Source organism: Anabas testudineus, chromosome 22 (assembly GCF_900324465.2).
Source record: "Anabas testudineus chromosome 22, fAnaTes1.2, whole genome shotgun sequence".
Lineage (NCBI taxonomy): Eukaryota > Metazoa > Chordata > Actinopteri > Anabantiformes > Anabantidae > Anabas > Anabas testudineus.
Window position 1 is genome coordinate 6801695 of NC_046630.1, and position 20498 is coordinate 6822192.

At 38.7% G+C, this 20498-nt stretch overlaps 1 protein-coding gene across 1 annotated transcript in view; it reads right to left on the reverse strand.

Annotated features, from left to right (window-relative positions):
* Positions 1-17642, reverse strand: part of stag1a (stromal antigen 1a) — a 34857-nt gene extending 17215 nt beyond the window's left edge. Inside the window, exon 1 of the mRNA XM_026339582.1 lies at positions 17488-17642. The gene's annotated coding sequence lies outside the window, so the exon portion shown is untranslated. The remainder of the gene's footprint in view (positions 1-17487) is intronic.
* Between the last annotated feature and the right edge of the window lie 2856 nt (positions 17643-20498).

Sequence of the window (20498 nt, forward strand, 5' to 3'; positions counted from 1 at the left end):
CCTGATGAGCTTTAAATAACTAAATTAAAACGCTGAATAATGAAACATTGTGTGGCCACTTCAAAGAGGAAGGGCAATCTAAGTTAAATTTTAGGAAACAGGTTTATAGGGAACACTTCTATTTGAAAAATTAATATGTACTTCTAAGCTAGAGATACAGTTTGTACACATGCCAAGAGGTTCTTTCTGATTATATACACAAACACTTTAGCACTTTATTATGCAAATTCATACAGTCAGCAATCATGTAGCAATCATATTGTCAGCACATAACAGTGGCCACTTGTACTTAAAGACAAATACACAAGAGGTTAAGCGATGCAGTTATGAGTGCTACTTCAGAGGCACTAAAACAGACCTTCACGTTAACTACGTGTGGTCTGCCGACTCACTTCATCCTCTGTGCGTCTGTACTTCAGTGTGTGTCTACTTAAAAGAGAGAGTGCGAGACAGAGACACAACGAGCGAACATCTGAGAACCACTTAACATGCATGACATGTTCTCCAGGAGGCAGGCCGGCGTTACTATAGCAACTGGTGTGGGTCATAAGCCCGGCGGTGACAGCATATTTGATTGGCTGAGTGGAGACAGGAGGGACCGCGGTGAGGGTGGGAGAGCACAACAGAACGGGATGACTTACAGATCCAATCAGGGCTCCATGAAATCTGACTTAATGGCGTCTAACAAGAGTCCTGCAGCACTGGTAAAAAGTTGATTCACAACATAAATATATTATATATATTGATGTTTTTCACAGATGTAACACAAGCTTGGTGCTTCCTTCATCATTCAATCCAATGTTTACATTTTACAATAAATCCTAACCTCAACATGGAAAAATAATATAATCCATGAGGGTGTTTTATGGATAAAAGTGTAGTACAAATTATGAAGCAGTCTCTAACTGCTGCCTCCACAACTCAATGAGCACACTAACAAAACTCAGATTGCTATTCCCAGAGTTTCCGGCTGTATTCAAACAAACATTTGCCCTATGTCAAAACAATTCAACGAGTCATGTTAGCGGGGAGGTTTTGGTTAATGCATCAGTGAGACACTGAAAAATGCTCAGACAACTGGAAGAATGTTAAATGTTAAAAAACTTATTATACACAGAAATACAGCACAGACTTTACATTAACTAATGACATGCAGGAGCTGTAAAATCTATACATATACTATTTTAAACTGTTGTGCAATGTTTTGGTGTCTGATAAGCATTAGAAATCCGAGATCTGTTACTCACTTACATTACTTCCTGAATTATATTTCAACATCTAAGTACCTGAAACAGCAAAGCGGCCCCTTGTATTTTGTTGTTTTTAAAGTAAAGTAAGTTTTTTAAGTCTGATAAGAGAGGTGCACACTTCCACATGTACACATGTGTTTGGGCAGCTCCACCAAACATGCAATTAGAGGCAACTGATAGTGAAAACAAGAAGAAGCAAGTTTAAAAATAGTAACATTGGGAGTAGCTAATGTGTGACGCATCCAGGTACAGACGCAGAGCTGCTCCGACAATCAATGCGTGAAATCCTTTTCAGAGCAATAAATCAATTCCACTGCCAGAGGATTTTGTGGTGAGCGAGACAAAACACCTCGACAGAAAAGCATAAATTATGTTTTTAGAGAGAAACTCTCACTGAAGCTAATGTCACTTCATGTCTTTCAACTGTAAAGAGATTTTTAGGGCTAAAAATAGCATAGAATAGTCTTTATTGGCTTTATCTCATAAATTCAACATTCAAAATGCTGCTCCTGCTTCAAGGGAAAACAATAAAAGCAACAGCCGTTTTATAATAAGGAATATATCAGTGAGCAAAAAGAGGTTTCAACCTGATGTTTTTTAAACCAGAAAACAGCTACAGTATATGAAGTATTATTATTATACTGATGGTAATGATTCAGCGTCACTTGTCAATGTGACACTTTAACACAGAAAGTGCCAGTGGCCATAAGGCTCAACACTTTTACTACCTTCACATACAGCAATACATTTTTTTAGCAAACTGAAATATGTTTAAACTAAATGTCCATACGCAGCCTCCACGTATAATACATACTTCACTGACTTGCACTTTACTTTGTTAACAATCTTTATTCAAAGGTTTTAAAGCTAAACAAAGATAATTTACAGGTGATAGATACTTGATGGTTTCTCTTAACTTCATTCAGCTAAGTCTATTTTTTGGGAAATACCTGGTTGTGCAAATATTTTTTCTGAAACTCAGCTAACACACACACCTGATGTCATGACATGGTCCCTACTGACAGATTCCTCTGACAGGTATAACCTGTACTGCATCTGCTATAATTGGCCATTATCTCCAGAGACTTGAGTGTGGTACACTTGTTTCTAACACTGTGGGCTACAACACTGCAGCCTTCAAGACAGGACAGCACAGGGATTCACCACTAATGATGACAGAAAAAGAAATGAGTATAAAAAGGGATTGTTGCTCAGATACAGCATGTTGTTAATCAATAAAACCAATCAGGACTTGTGCAAATACTTTATCTACAGTACGGCCGTCAATACTAATACTAATAAGGCCTATCAGGAATATGTACATTTATCAAATTAGATTGTAACAACACCAAACAATGGGTGAAATACTAATAATGTGAAACATGAACTGAAAAAGAAATAATAGAAAAATAAAAATCTAATCCTTGTATAAATTATTTATCATCAGTATGGAAAAACAAATAAGTCAACACTCTACAGTCTGATAGATATTAATGAGGCCACTGTAAAATCCACTAAGCACTACTAATGAGATTCATGTTTCTCCCTGCTGCAGTCTGTTTTGTCAACCAGTTACTGGCTGTTTGCAAGTCAATTGCTTCATTGTAATGTTAATTAAGCTACAATACACAGGCAGCCTTTTCCAACAATGTTTGACTTTTGTCAGGTAGGTAAGCTGGGACAAAAAAAAGTCTGAAGTGTGTTAAAGATTAAATTTCTCATGAACTCTTTGGACAAAGGTATCACATGCTGTACAGATAATGAAGCAGGCATATTTGTGATTTGTGATACTGGGCTACACTAATAAAATCTGACTTGACAATACTAACTAAAGGACCTCAAGTCTATTTCTGATGCAAGGTTTGAAAGGAGCACTAATTATTTTCACATGTTGCTCTGTTTCTGTCCAGCTGACTGGATAAATGTTGCCATAAACTCTTTGCTTGATCAGACCATTTGAAAAATTGCCTTTATTGGACTGAATAAGAAAAGCTCCTTATTCGCCAACATCAAATTACATTTATCCAAGCCACAGATTAGCAGGGTAATTTGTGAAAGCTCTGCGATGTCTGGAGTTCTCTAAAAACAGATTTATTAACTCCAAGAGGCCAAATGATAATTATTTAAAAAATTATCATCTGTAGTTGTTGCTTGACCCATTTTAGAACAATTTAGTCCAAGGGTTTCTGGGAGAATAAGGATGTGGCAGCTATCTGGCACCCGTTTGAAGGGTTGCCAAGGGTGTTTCTTCAAAGAATGAACTGTTGAGTCCATAATGTGAGAGCAAATGGCAAGGATTTTTGCTTTTGTTCTTAAGTTACTAGTCTTAATCGGGTGAACCCGTCACTGAAACTTCAAAATGTGCAAGAATGTTCTGACATTTCCACAAGCCCATAATTAAAATAACTAAGTGCGGAAGAAAAAATGAAACTGGAAGAGTGTGCCGAGGTATTCTTCTCTCTTTAGATTACTTCCACAAGCTCAGCAAATGCAACTCTCTGCGGAGCTCTGACTGGCAAAGCCTAAAGCTGCCTAACTTTGTCTCTCCGGTATCTGTACAATCCAGTCACCAACTTGCTGAGCTGATGTTATATCAAGTTCACGCTCAAGTGGATTAACTTCAACACCATTTTCTCTTGCTCTGTGTGGCTACATTCAAAAGTAGTCTGTACAATAATCTAGCAGGCATAGGTATTAAAAACTGATCAACTGTTCTGTCTATACAAACAGATTTTAACCACTCATCTTTATACGATTGGTTTCCTTAGCAACATACCCCACAAAGACCTCAAATGAAGTCAATTTTCATTCAGTGGAAATTTACCACTTTCATTACTTCCTCAAAAACATTTTCTCTTGCTTTCAGCTTGTGGAAAATTTTACCCAAATCAGAGGTTATCTGTAGCTGTAAACCATGTGGTGCATTTTGTCTCTTCCCTGGCAGACTGTGGTCTCTTCAGTGTACTTTTATTGGCACATTGGATGATAGTTTCTGAGGAAGAGGCAGAGAGAGGTGACTATACTCATCTGTGGTTTATCCCTGAAGAGCACTGCAGCAGTGCTGAAGGGGAATGATGGGTGCTGAAGTGTAACAAACTACTCTGATTGATTTACGTAACTTCGAGTATGCTCTGCTGGCCTGAGTCAACCTATGACTTTAAAGTAAGATTGTCAATCACCTAAATGGTGTGGGAAACAGAATATTATGAATGCACATGATCTCAGGAAATATGTACAATGTAATATAAGTTATATGGGAAACTCATTGTTAAGCAAAGTGTGCATCAAACAGAACACAGATATAGAAATCCTAAATAAGATTGATTGTGTCTGTCAAAACTTAATTGGCTGTTTTCCCCAAATGCCAGAGGGGAGAGCCACTGAAATATACAAGGATGTGTTTTAATTGCTTCAAACACCTGTTCATGTGCCATGCAGCCCTCCAGGCAAATACAGTTATGTGTTGCAGTTTATTGCAGAAGCTGAAAGTCAGACAAATAACCTGAGTAACTGACCGCGGATTATGTGAAATATAAAGAATCTAACAGTTTGTAAGAACTTCATTCCAATTGTATACTGTGGACTTCATTAAATAAACTGCCCAAAGTCATTTGCATTATGCTTGTAACACAGTAAGAAGCTGTAAGCTCCTACACAAATATAATTAAGGGAGTAGCAGTGAAAAGAATTGCTTTGCATGACTGTGAATTGCAACCAGTTGTAAGTGACACATGATACACTTCTATAATTAAATATAATAGTATATTGCCTGCAATCACAAACCACTGGAAGAAAACTGGAAAATCTCAGGACTCTTCTGTTCTACAAAACAATTTGGTGAGTGGCCAACATCCAGTCAACAGTTCAACTCTGAATAAGCTGCTCAGTTTTAACACTGCAGGGCTGAAGGAGCAACAGGGTCTGGGCAATAGTACGATTAGTAAATCATGCCAGCTGTGAATGTTTCAGTCATCACAGATCTTTCTGCTTGTCTTAGCAAGCACCAGCTACCTTTTTAGTAAAATGTCTCAGGCAGAAGCCCTGCTGCATCAGATAGGGTATTGCTTATTCAACAGACTGGTATCTGATTGCAACAGACAGCATGTTTCACAGTTCAGATCTGAAAAATACATCAGAAGTGTGGAAAAAAATCATAAAGAAGGACACATAGTGAGAGAAACGTGTGAGCATCTTTCAGAGACTTTAATAATCAAAGAGGAATACTACAGACGCACACAGAGGGAGATAATTAGCTATCCAACATACATTCTCACCATTTTATTACTAGTTTTTATTACATAAAGTTCAGTGTTCATTTGAGATCCTGCTATTCAACCAATTTAAAGTAAATGTCAGTAAATGTACTTGCACCCAGCTAAGTATAATACAATTAAAGTCTTTATGATGAATAGAAATACTGTCTCTCTCCAACAGCCTGATATTACACAATTCATTTGTTAATTGGGTTAAAGTCTAAAACGTCTGGTAGCCTTGGAGGAAATGTCTTATTCGTACAACTTAATAAAAGAAGAAAGAGAGCTGAGGTCATGTATACTTTAATGGATAAATATGCACAGTGCCTTAACACAAGCGCCAATGGATGCATATTTGGTGAAGACAGGAGTGACCTTTGTGGTGCATGTGTAAATTCAAACCACGGAATGAAATAAGTTTATGCTAAAAGATCATCTTGGCTTACTTTGCAGAAAAACCTAGATGTGGTGAGGAGGTTCTGCTCATGCTGATGATGAGCAGTGCACTGCTAAGACTAATGCATTTACACAGTCAATTTTTATAGTCTAGCTAAAGCTTAGGGATTAATGTGAGGTTTAAGATCAAGCTATAGCCAGAGTATGTTTTTGTCAGGGGGTTGATTATATTGGCAGATAAGAGATCAGTTGCTGGTGGGCTGCTGAGAATGATTTTTTAAAGTTTTAAATGTACTTCATGCACACCAAGTATAACGACCAGTATGATTTCAAATGGTTTCAAACAGGCAGCAAACAAAAAAATTATTTGTGTGTGATGTAAGAACATACATGTCTGCTACCCTGCACAACGATGCACTGGATAACTGATCTGTTTGTGAAAAAAGGAAGAGGAACAGAAGATGAGAACAGCAGGCAGAACATTCCATGAGCTGCACGATGCACCAATAAATAAAATAAATAAATTAGAAATGGGAAGTGAGGGCACCTTTGTTACTCAGACTATCACAACAATGCATTTATGTCATATGCCCTTTTCAACCTCAAGCACATAATTTTCTTTCAGTGCTTAACCACATTATGTAACATAATGTCACTTTCTCACCAGGATTCAGTGTGGTTGACATTTTTTATGTGAACTGCAGAAAATCAGATGTGGTAGAGCTTCAGCTTGGTTGAATAATGACTTAAATCCAGCAACTGACAACTCAAATTAAAATGGTAATAAGGTGATGTCTAAGCCTTTGAAACACAAGATGAAGAAGTAAAAGACGTGGCTTAATTTCTGCACGATTCAAAAATGTGTAGTCACAAGGATGGATGTGTAGACTTCTGTGATCTCCACAAGCACAACATCAACTGTGTAACAGTAGTATTTAGCTCAAGGGCACTTCAGCAGACTAAAGAGTTTCCACATTAAAGTTAGTACTCAGTGCTGCTAAAAATCATTCTACTGCCCCAAATGAATTCTAGTGTCGCCTCATCCTAGCAAATCTGTAACACTGAATCTGTTTATGGCCGTGGGAACCCAGATGTGTCATTACAGATCGTGAGGTGGAGATTTTCACTGGAGACGTTTAATGTCACAGTCAGAAAATCATAGGTGTGAACAAGAAATACCAGGATCCTGTATTCCTGGTATTGTGCGCGTCGGTTCAGTCAATACTGTAGCTTACTGAGACAACACGATAATACAGAGCCATCATCAGTCTTACTGCCAACATCTGCATTTCTATTCTTGCTCTTGTACTTTCTCCTTCCCCTTGAGACAAGTACATGTATATACAGTGGTTGTATACAGTGTGTTTGCAAAGATTTTATACTCAAAACAGCTGTCTACATCCTGCTGTCTTTACAGGCAACCTAGTTTAAATATTCCATCTGAACCTGTTGGATAATAAGATGGCAGATTTTTGTCCTTTTAAAGTATTTTATAGACTAAACAGCTAAATCTGTAAACGATGGAAGTAATAGGCGGATTCATATATTATTAATTTATTAGCTGTAGCCCTAGTGAGGACCTTGTTTATTTAATTAGTAACAAATCTCCCCCCAACTTTAAACAACTATACTAGAATTATTATAACTATAATACTCTTTTCCTTCCAAGGAGGGCAGACACTGAAATCCCAACTTGTTATCAAAATCACAACAACCAGCAGGAATGTCATCAAACTCTAAACTACAACAAAATCCAGCTTTCACTGCTTTAAAATCACTCCACAGTGAAGGCCAGTGAGCTGTGAACCACAATCAGTCCCCTCTGGGCCACTGCTATGAGCTGAACAACCAGGACAATAATTTGGCTTTATCATATTGCTAGCCTCCATACATACTGAGGCCAAAGAGCCTGGCTTCATAACAAACATCCTTGAGGCCAACAGTGGCCTTGTGGCTTTACCAGATTATGATTATGTCACATGGGAGATAACCCATATGACACAGAAAGTTACAGAGTCTGAAACACAGTCACGTTCTTGCACACAAACAAACACAACACCATCTGTTATTGCCACAAACTACTGTATGTTGCTCTAAACAGTGCACAAAGCCTGATCTTAGCTTAGAAGAGGGAAGGGGAAGGATGCTGTGTGAACTGCACAAACTGATAAGATCACTACTAAAAAATAGATTTTCTCTACATCTCCTGAGAACCACCACTTTGAAAAAAGGATAAATAGATCATAAGGAAGAAGAGAACGGCTGTAAAAGACTTTCAAAAGGAGGATAAGGGCGAGAAAAAGACAATGCCCCCCCCCCCCCCCCATGTGCAATGGCTGCCTGCTTGGCTGCAGCTGATGCAAAATGGAGCCGCGAGAGTGGGGAGAGAAGAAAGTGGGGAGAGAAGAAATTGGGGTGGGAGGGTGGGGGTATGGGATTCATGGGGGAGCGAGAGGGCAAATAGGAGGAGGTGGGAAAAGAGGGAGAAAGTGTAGCAGCAATGCAGAGGGGGAGAGCAGCAGCAGGGGGAGGGAATGGAGGAGAAAAGACCCATTTGTTGTTCTCTCATCTGTCTGGGCTCCTACTCTCACCTTGGCCCAGATTTTCTGCCGGCCTCATAAACTCCTTTTCCAGCAAGCCAGTTCCAGAGCTGGTTTGGAGCCAGTGCTTAATTTTGAACCAGTTCTTTGCGTATCGACAGCCAAAGAACTGGCTTCCAGCCAGTAAAACTGGTTCCAGAGTGGCATCAACTCTTTGCCAGTCTAGAACCAAGAACGGCATGTGTCAGGGGCTTGGGGTGGGATTGCAATGACTGACAAGACCGACAACAATGCTGTTATAAAGATAAAGGTCTGTGTCTTATTTATTAGATTTGTTTAACTACAGCATGACTGATGAAACATATCAAACATCACAGTCTCTAGTGATCGCAATTACCAGCGCAAGTGTTGGATCAGTAGCGTGTGGTTGTTAGTGTAGGCTAACAAAGTGAGCAACACTTGTATAGAAACATTGCAGTGGTTGTTGTTGTGCTAGGTGTGAAAGTTGAGATGTATGTAGAGGTTCTTTAACCTGTGGAAAAGCACAATAGTTTTTAGAGGGTTTATAAACCAACTCTAGAACCAGCCAAGAACTAGAAAAATGTTTGTATTTTTGGAAAATTGGTATTACTAATTTCACATAGAAGGGGAGAATGAAAGAAGACAGGGCAGGACACACACAAACACACAGACTGACACACACATCCCTTGAGGAGGCCATTAGTTCTCACTCGTTATTACTTTCTAACGATCTAGTGGCACGTTGAAGATTTCACCAGAGCCAGAGAAGCTTGCTAATCTGAGCAGGCAGATGTCAAGATGAAAAAAAAAAAAAAGTCGTTATGTAGCACTAATATACTGGCAGCTGAGGGGAATAAGAAGAGGAGGCCAGTGAGCTTTGACTGAACCAGATGGCTGATTTGAAGCAGTGCTTCAAGGAATATGTAAATCTCAGACAGGTGTCTGACACAAACTGCAAGAAACACTAAAAGGAAACAGCAACTGGGTGGATTCATAGTGAAAGAAATAAAGAACAGTGTTTTGAGATGTGAGATATTCCCCTGAGGTATGCACATTAGCTCTGACACTAAAGCTGCGAGAACAAGTAAGAATAAACAATTTTTTGAAAAATGTCAATGGGTTGTCTTGTTCCTTATTCTCAAATGTGACAATTGTGCTGCTTTTATTTTTTATGTGATAGTAAGTTGAATATCTTTTGTTTTTTGACTTTTAATGTGTTATCAATACTTTTCTAAATGTGAAATAATCATCAGATTAAAGGGTTAGGAACATTTGTGGCGGTTTGTGTTGATAAAGTACTAATTCTAGTATTTATGTCATCATAGTGCTTGATTAATAATAACCCGACAGAGGGGAATTCTGAGGTAGTCTTAATGATTGTTTTAACTAAACAACATTGCACATATTGCCAAGATGCAGCTCTTAAATGTAAACATTTGATGCTTGTCTGTGTTTTATTAATTAATTATTTACATAGTATAGTAGTAATTATAGCTAATACTTCTATTTTGGACTGTTGACTGTATTAATAAGACATTTCAACATGCAACTTCAGGTGGTTTTAAGAACTTGCTATGTGGATTTCCTATTTATTTGACATCCTATATACTAATAAAGAATAAATAATTGTCATACATACCATACTATTATACTACTATACTATATTCACTTTATCTATTTTTCATTACACTTTCAGACTCACAGAACTGCACAGACAACTGAAACAAATTAGTGTGTTTTCGACAAATCACAAAACACCCAGGCGACATGTACTTCATATTAAAATGTAAAATGCATTACATAAAACAGGTAAAGATATACTTTCCTTGTTAAACCTAATCTAAGAATATGATGTTGGAGTCTATCAGCTACTGTTACCAACTGACTGTAGTTGTTTTAGAAAGAAAGTCTGCAGAGGTTTGTCATTGAACTGTTTATATGTGGATAACACTGGACAGATTATATGCAGTCAGTAGGGGATAAGAAAGGAGGGCTATGGGTAAATAATCTGAGGCAGTGGGGGCAGTGAAGTCCCTAATCCCCTGTGCAGAAGCTGAAAGAGCAGATGGGTCAAACTAATGAAGTCTCAGAGCAGGTAAATGAACAAAACCACAACAAGAGTTTCATCAGTGAATTCAGTCTGTCACATGTTCAATAGGTGACACATTATGTTATCACAGTCCTAATATCAAACTATGATAAATCAAAAGTCTCTTCCAAACCTCGTTTATATGCAAAGGCCATTTTGTGATCTGATCTGTTTTGTACACAATGTTTGTTTCTAATAAAGATGTATTTACAGTCTGAGACGACTTCATTTCCACTCTCTACTTCCACAGAATTGACTTAGCACAGGCCAGTGAATCAATATTAAGAAAGAGTGTGTATAAATACCACTGAAATACACACTGCCACAGCTGATGTTAAGGAGGTGGTGTTTGCTGTTCCTCGAAGCTGGTTGTTACCCTCATTCGTATAAATGACACCTTGAGGATTTGCAGGTCTGGTCTGATGCCAAATGTAGATTGGATTTATGTGCATTCAGGGCAGCTCAAAGTCAAATCCCTCGCAAGCCAATGCAACGATTAACTTATACCCTAAACATCAACCCCTGGAGACTCTTCAGAGCAGAACATCAATCTTGTTTAATGCCCCACAAAGATATCAATAATGTATCAAAACCTCTTTAATATACAGACTACACTCCTTGAGGAGACAGACATTCACATCTCTCAATCAATGATTATACAAATCCAGGACTTTCACTCCACTGCCATTCAGCTGGCCAGTGCTTCTTGTGAAATTCTTTCCACGCAGAAATTAGGAAACTTACAAATGTACACTATTTGGTGAGGCAGTTTTTCATGCTCTAAGCTGGTGGAACAGCTTGTTCAATGATCTCCAAGAAGGTGAAAGTGCTATTTTATAGTTTTTATTATTTAATTTTCATAAATGTAATATGCATAAACCATCTTACTTTTGACACTGTCCATTATACATCCTTATATCCAATTACAACTACATTACAGTGTGACACTATTAATTTATTGTTTTATTTGAAGTATTTGTAAGCAGTTACACCTGCTCATTTTTCAAGCAAAATGTGTTGTCTTTTTTTTATGTTGTTAGCTAAATATCTACCTTATAAAAATACAAATGCATGGAGACCTGCATCTGCAACATCACACAAACGTTCCCTGTTAATACTACATTTAACTCTCTCGGGCATTTAGTGTGGGTTCAGCGCTGGTGGCAGTCTTTTCTTTGAGCCGTCTGTCTGAGGCTCAGTCTTTAATAAGGTTTCCAGTCTACAGCGGGTGTAAAAATGAAGTGCTGTCAGTATCAACAGAACAGGCAGTCTGAACACAGGCGGGAGCAACACGTCGTAAGCTGCCCTAACAGTAGAAAGAACATAACACACACCAACACATCGATCTAAACAAAGTGGGAATCAAGACGAGCTAAAACACATGCCAAATTGTGCCATTTAGAAATATTTCTATAATATCTTGTGGCTTACTTTGTATTAAATTCAATCAAATATGCTATGTTGAATCATATCACCTTTTTAAATGTAAAAAACACCTTCAGACATATCATAACATTTCTGACATTTCTGTTCTGATGGAAAAGTAATTCCATTTCTTTATATGAAGTGAACTGTAAAGTGGAAAAATACCACTGCTTGGACATTTTAATTGGATGCTTTTCAAGTGACAGAAAGAACACCATGTAGCAGCCTATTATGCTGCTGACAGAGAAGAGGAAATGTTTGTGGTTGCAGGCAGTTTGAACAAGGTAAACAGACACCAGATATATTATCACGGAATATGTTCACTGAAAATGATCATGCTTACTCGTGTTCTTTCCTTGGATTTACATGCAACTGTTGGGAGTCACTGTGTGCCTTAATTTTATGGATGCAGCTGATAAGGTATTTGAGTCTCTACTCAGGTAGAAAATCAAATGCTGAGGGAAAACGTCATTAAATATAAAAAAAAAGCATTTAAAAGCTAACTAATGTAATATAAATGTATTATTAGCAGCAAAATATAGAGAATACTGTGACAAAACTTCCCTTTCAGCATTTCTAACTAATTTGTGATACAGGTTAAAAAAGGTCCAAATACTGCTTCTACTTTAAACACCAACAAGCCATTTTATGAGCTTGCATTTCAAAAGTGAAACCTTGAGCTGCAATGTCACTATTCACAGCAAATGTAAAATAAACTCAAGAAATACAAGAAAACATGTACCTACAAGTGTTCAAGTCTAATAAATTTAAAATATTTAAGTAAAATGTACACTATTATGCATGTAGGCAAGTTCCACAAGAACCCAGGAATCAGATAAGGATGCTGACTAACTAGAAATTTAATGCAAGTTCCAGACAACCAGGATGAGACATTATTCTAGATGAAAAGTATTTAAAAAAAAAAAAAAGTGTCTAGCTTAACATTAACACTAGTAGCCAATCAATAGCTTGGCTGCATTAGAAAGAACAGTTGTGTGTCAGCTGCAAGTAAAAGCAATTTGCTCAGCCTAGCAACGACATGTAGAAATACCTGAGAGAGAGATCACACACCTCTACACACACACACACACACAGTCTCATTACTACTCAACCTGACAGCTGAATAGCATTACATTATCAAACACCTGCTGAATATCAATTTAGCTTCCTGTATGGCAGCCTACTGTAAATAGAACTGGTAATGTTATCTTATCAATCGCTATGTAAACACTGTATTAATATGTTATCAGACACCTTGCAAATTTCCAAACAAAGTCACACCCACTAAGTTAGGTAATATTTTACATTGCATAAGCATGGTAATCGTGACTATTAAGCACAGTGAGCATGTATTATCATTTTGAATACGAAATGTCCTTGAATTTAGCAGGAAGTCTACATTTTCCTTATAAATGTGTAGAAACATATCTTGAAGGAAAAGTCTACATCATGTGACCACACAATACAGGGTGATTTTATTACAGGTTTTTGCTTTTACTGATATGGACAAGTGTATGATTATGAAATGTGTTTTAGATGTTTGTAATTGAGCACACTGCATCATATCAGTCACTATTATAGTTTATAGATACCAATAACAACTAAAGTTATATTTAAACTTTATGATATTATGGAATTTTTTATCAGAATCAGAACAATAATATTCCAATATGTCATATCCTCAAATGCATATCCACCATTGTTGGTGCAGTTTCCTCTTTGGCCCAGCAGCTCTCACTCTGGACAAGCACACTACACTGTGCATGACATTTCCAACAATCAATATTTACTTTAATGGTGGTGGCGTTTTCTGTGCAGATGTAATGTCCTTAAAAACTGGACTGCTAGAGACAACTGTGCAACATTAGGCTTTACTCAGTCAAGTTGGTTTTACATACCATGCCTCTAATATGTTCTGCTTTCTCTATTTCAGTCTGCTAATTTCCAGTCTCGCCATATGGTCAGAATCGCTTTAACGTCAGCCTGAAGCTAAGTAACAGTCAACTTGATTTTACAGCAATCATACTTCCAATTTAACCTGTAGTTACCCGTACAAGGAAAGTGACAATGAACAGGTCTGACAACTGCATTGAGGATAATTACACAAGAAACTGCATCGCAATAAAAACCTTAATCTCACACACACCCACCCACACACACTTTACTAGATTACTATCATTTCACATAAAGTAGATAAAGTGTGTGCATATAATACATTTTATTGTACAGCACCATGATACAACTGAGTTGCTTTAATGTCTAAAGATCTAAAGAGATTTTATTAACAGATTTAAACTAATGAGGTCCGGTGGCAGTAAATTTTACTTTTTCCTTTCTCTTCACTGTGCTGAAAACTACCAAAGGCCGGACATCAGTACAATGGGAAATAAGGTTCTTCCTATACCCAACATCTTGAATCATGGTGAGTGTGTAATAGGTTCTGACAAATGTCAAACCCATTACATCTCCTGAGCCATGTCATTATAAGCATATGGCTCCAACAAAAAGCAAACTGAGCTTAATCAGAAGGCACGACTCAGCCAGAACTAATGTCTGCTTTTTCCAATTCAACTTCATGACTTAAACAAGACTTGGTAATATATTTATGACATTATAAAGATCCATTTATAAAGTCAATCTGTGTTGCTACATATGGTCATCAATATGTTCTCTTAAATGGAAGCAGCCTTAAAAACAAATTCTCCTCAAAACAAATCAATTTCATATTGATATGTGTATATTACTAGAGGAATAAGGAGAGACCGTTAACCCTTCCTGTTAACCCACAGTGTTATTCTTAGGTTTACACAATGACACCTTCACATCATCTAGTTTCGAACTGTTAACAAAGGCAAGGCCACAGCTGAATATTCAGGCCTGTAATCCACAGATACTGAAAACTGTGTGGATATTTAAGCCACTGAACATTGATTTGTCCAACTAGGATTTCTTCAGTACAAGCTACACAGTGCACTTCTATATGGCATCAGTCCAACATCCCGTTACACAATCATATTAATGTGGTGATATCTAAACCAAATAAACAGTTGTTGTTGTCTGTATTGCAGCTGTGATTGTATTTTTAGTGAATCCCATTACTAAAGCAACAGACATCTGGAATAATATTTATGGTTCCCTTGCTAAAAACGTCAACCTCTGCAGTGCACTGCACTCAGGCATCAAAACACAAGGCCTGCCGCGACTCTTTACATGGAAGAGGGTCACACATGTGTATACGTGTTGTTTGTGTGTGGGAGGAGATGACCCAAAGATCCTGATGAGAGAAATCCCCCATTTGCAGTTTATCATTGTTTTCCACCGGCTGACAAAAATTCTGGCGGGATAGTCCTAATTATGAGTCCTGCCATCAGAACAGCACATTCAAGTTTAGACAGACAATTACACCATCACAATAGACCTTTCTATAAACCCACACTTCACATTGACTGGGAATATTTAAACGACTTAACAAGCACAAAAATATATTTTTGGGTAGGAGCTGATCTCTTTGGACAGGCTGCCCAAATAAATTATATGCATGCTGAACGGTGGTTCACCTACATCAAACAAAAGAGAAAGAAAATAGGACATGTTTTTATAATAATACTCAATGGTGGTTGCCCTACTGCACCTGGCTGACTACAGAAATAAGTTAAATATATCTATGTAAATCACTTTTACTTCCAGTTCCTAACTGTACTGGAGCCACTTGAAAGCCTCTGATTCTCTCCTTAAGGGTGTTGTGTGCAGAATAAATATAAAAATAAATGGGCATTTTATGAATATATAATGCTAAGAGATATAAAATAAAAAGGTATTTAATGCAATACAATATGCATTTGTGTGCCACCAGTTGCCATACTTCTATCCTATTGCAGTTGATGTCTTCCCTTTAAAGTCAGTGGCTGTATAAATAAAAATAGTTCAATTAGTTTGCCAGAAATTTTAATTTAGAACTATCAAGACATAAAATATCCTGCAGTAACAATCTTTATTCATTTCACAGGCTCGATTGAATCGAACTCAATCAGATAAGGTGTTTCTGCTTAAAGCATGTTAAGATGTAATGTTTAAATTTAGTTGAATATGCTAAATATGGTTAGAAATAGCATGAGATCACTGCATGAAAAACTGATATACAGTTCTGCTAAGCAACTGTTTCCTCCCATACACTTAAGAACAAAATGTATTTTACAAGCATCAATGATAAGTTGAAAAAAGATTATGTGGTAAAGCATCTAAATCTCCCTGACAGGTGTACATAATATAATTAGAATAATCTAAACTCCTACAGCAGCAATAAAACTATACATGCATTTGATCCACATATGCAAAGCGTCACAATGATTGGCACATATTTCTAAACTTGTTCTGCAAGATAAATGTGATCTGAGCAATGTGTGATGGAAAACACTGAATGATGAAGAAGACAAGCTGGCAGCCAAGCAGGCTGCAGATAGCAATCCAACAAGTCGGCCTGGATGAGAAATCACATGGCTCACAGTAAACAAAGCAGTTATGCAACAATCTGAGATTCGTGCACACTGCCAGGAGGCTCTATGACCCACTATGGACCACCCTGCACAGGGTGGGCTGCACACAGGTCAATGTGGGAGGGGAGCCAGAACTGGAGCCCGTTTGAACCTGCAGGGCTGGCTGGTGGAGCCCATCCCCCCCCTAATGTGAGTCATGTTTCCCCGCTCAGTGTTGCCTGTTTCCCGCACAGAAGGGGGCGGGAAGGGGGAAAAAACAAGCGCCATAATAATGTTGTTTCACATGCACCAGCTCAAACTGCAAATGCTGTATTCAAAGTGGCATGCACTAAACGAGCAACCTGTTTATTAGCCGTGTAAAAAAGAAAGAAAGTCAACAGTGCTCTTGAGAAACTTAAAGGAGCTGGGATGCTGATGTTGACACAGGAAGAAAAAAAAGAAAAAGTCTGACGTTCATATCTCACATTGAGTGTCTCTGAGTGTGCAAACTGGACTAGCATGGGTGCACAACAACAAAAGTCAGCAACAACGTGGCGGGCTGCATTTGAGCAGCGAAAAAACCCAAAGAAAGCCGCGCACGACAGGAGGGCACCGTGCTGTACGTGCACAACACGGCTGTGCCAACGAGAGAAGGTGATGCTCTCAATGTTGCTTTGCAAAGAGATTTAAAAAAAAAAAAAAACCCCACGTCACAACGCATGGCTCTTTATTTGTTGACAAGCCAAAACTCCCGGCGCCAGCTGGAGAATCGGTGGCGACACAGGCCGCCGCTGCGGCAGCCACACTCGCCCCTTCTCGCAAGTTTGTCTTGCCGTAGTATCAGGGGGCTAGCTCGCAAGCTAACAGCTCCGCTAGGCTATAATGTCACTGAGGAAGAGGGAGAAAGCACATTCGCCTCCGTTAGCCGCTAGCGCCCATCCCCCAACCAGCCAGCCTTCCCTGTCTGCGTCCACCATCTTTAATCTGTGCCCCGTCTCCGTTCCCACCACGCAAAACACGACAAAAACACAACACACTCACCTTTAACGACCATCGCCGAATCGATTATCACCTGCCCGAATAATAAATCGATTTTCGTTTTAATATCGGGCGTATTTTAATATTGAAAATTGGCCGTGCGAGCGGAACCGCGCCTTGAGAGAAGAGCAGCAATCCTAAACCGCCATCTGGTGGTATTTTCCTCTCTGCGATGCAGCGGGAGCGGCGCAGCCTCAGACCGAGACACAGCTGCCCCCTGGCGGACACACCGGGCCTCGGCGGACGCGCGCCTCGGGGGGGGGGGGGGGGGGGGGGCGAGCATGGGAAGGGAAGGGAGGGACCGCAAGACCCCGCAAACCCAACACTCACGGGGAGGCGCACATGAGCAGAGACACTACCCCTTCTCTCCCTCTCTCTGTGTGCAATAAGGTTAGTGTTTGTCTTTTTAAAAATACCACCTGCAAATATTACCTAATACTTAACTGACTATAATTTGGAGCATCATCATTTTCTTTGGGTCAACATATAATCCCAAACCCTTCTGTTAGTACGATAGGCCTACATACATGTGTTACATTGGTCATATATGCAACCAGCTACCAGATTATTTATAGGTCAATACAATTTATTCCAACACTTCTGAAACAAATCTTGCCTTCATGGTTATTATAAGGTTCAGTTTGTTGAATAGGGTGAACAGAGAGCTTATTTTGGACTGTGTAGTTTGTTCTGCAGTCGGACTGTGTTTCTCTGATTCAGCCTAACCTCAGCAATATAAATGAGGAGGGTAAAATATCAGAAACAGCATCAGCAGCATAACCTAACAATAACTTTAACTAACTAACAACAGCTTTCATTATCTTGTTTTGTCTGAAAATAAAATCACTATCACGTGTAACAAGGAAAAACAGCTCAAATATCTTGAATTAGCACATATTTAGTGAGAAGACTCCAATTATTTACTGATTTTCTAAATTTGTTTCTGATAATTTTTCTTTGGATCGACTAATTGGTTAATTGACTTATTAAGCTAATCACTGCTGCTGTGATGAACTCAATAGAAATGAACGATTTTAGATTGGAGTAATAATTTAAAAACTTATTGATTCACATACAATACAAGTCAATTAACTTGCAAAATACATGTTGCTACACTCATGACCTTTGACCCGGGGATTATACTTGATGCTTTCTCAATCTCTCTCTCACTCATTTTCATCTTCAGCTCTAGATTGTCCCATAACATCTCTCTTCATAAGGCTGTAATTGTGCAAAAACCCAATTACACAGCCGGGATGTACACACATTACTTCTTCTTGCTTGCAGTGACCTGATAATGCCGGACAGAGTGAGACAAAGAGGAGAAATAATATCTTTAGTTAGTTATATCAGGTCTGCTTGACGGTCATTAAGTGGATATCAGACGCCTGTGTTCTGTGATAGACAGAGAGAGACAGAGAGAGTGCATAAAACAAAAAGAAAGGCTGATAACATTTCTGTTGTGTGCACCTTTTTCCACAGCGAGCTAAGGGAGGGATGCGCACACACACACACACACACACACACACACACACACACACACTCACAAACAGATGTATCAGGTGGTGTTTCAGCCAACAGGCGCAATGTTGTTTGCCATAGCAACAGCACGTCTTGCCCATAAAAGCTGCCGCCACATTGTCCCCTCAGGGTTATTTTACAAACACACACAAATATTGAAAGGTTAGTATGCTATTATTTGGTGTAATAAGGCATTCCACAGGTAAAATGTGTATTGGAAAATACAACCTATCAAAGAAAACACATCTATAACACTGAAATTCAAAGAGAAGGAGCACATGAGTAATGTGGGAACATAATAATCATTGTCAATAAGAGGTCTGTCACCTTATTGAAATAAAAATAAGGGTGTTTTTCAGAGCTTCACTTTTTAATGTGTGTTGAAGTTTATAATCTTACGTATTCCACCATTTACGCTACCTTTACACAGCACAGAAACACTACATGTCAGCATTTACTACGTACTGTCTGGCTCATTATTCATCTTTTGTCCACATTTCTTCTCAATCATATTGAGACAAACGTGTTCGTGCAGCACCTTGAAGTGTTTTGCTCTGTTTCTTATCTTTTATTTTGCAGCAGTAAACGTCTTCTCTAAAGATTATGTTGGTGAAAGAATTTCAGTTCTTGCAGGTGTTTCCTTGATATTACCCCTCACTACTTAAGTATGCATGGTGTAGTGTTGAATTATATAACCAGTAGACTTCAACGGTGTCTGCGTCAGAATTTCTGGATCCATTTTTGTGTTCTCACCGCTCTCATATTGAGAACATCTAGCACACAAGCACACAAACGTGGCAATGTATGGATGCACACGCATAGCACGCTTAATCAGATCATCCACCGCAGCAGAAAAAAACTTTTCCTGGGTCTGTAACCATGGAAACAGAGGGTGTCTGGTGCCGTATTGGTGGAGCAAACCCTTTCAGACTGTCAAAGTAATCGCAGGTTATCGCTCCAATCTGCAAATACACTGACAAACATCTTCATCTGTGGAAAAAACGCAGACCAGAGGGGTTTCAAGGGTGCTTCGATGATGATCATTTCAGATCTCTCCCTTTTTTTCTTTAGGCTGAAGCACACTTTGACGTATTGGGGGTTATGCAACAAAGGTCTGGTTTATTGTATGAGCTGTCTCATCTCTGGGGCTGTTGACTAACTGTATGCATGCTCTATTTTTAATTTCATCTGACCTAGCTTGCAGAGTTTTGTCTTTAAACTACCTCTCACCCCCTTTTCTGAATCCAGTATCCACGTCTGTCTCTTGCCCACCCTTTCAGCTTCCTCTCCATCACCATAATGCAAAATGTATGAGAAATAGTAGAGTGCAACGTTAGCTGGAAAAATTGATGACAGTCCATCACAACCTCACTTGTGAACAGGGCAGTCATCATCCATCACATCCACCTGCCTCACACACCTGTACACACACACACAGATGATGGTGGACACAGTCAAGGTTTTTTATTTTCAGTTTCCATCTGTTGAAGATC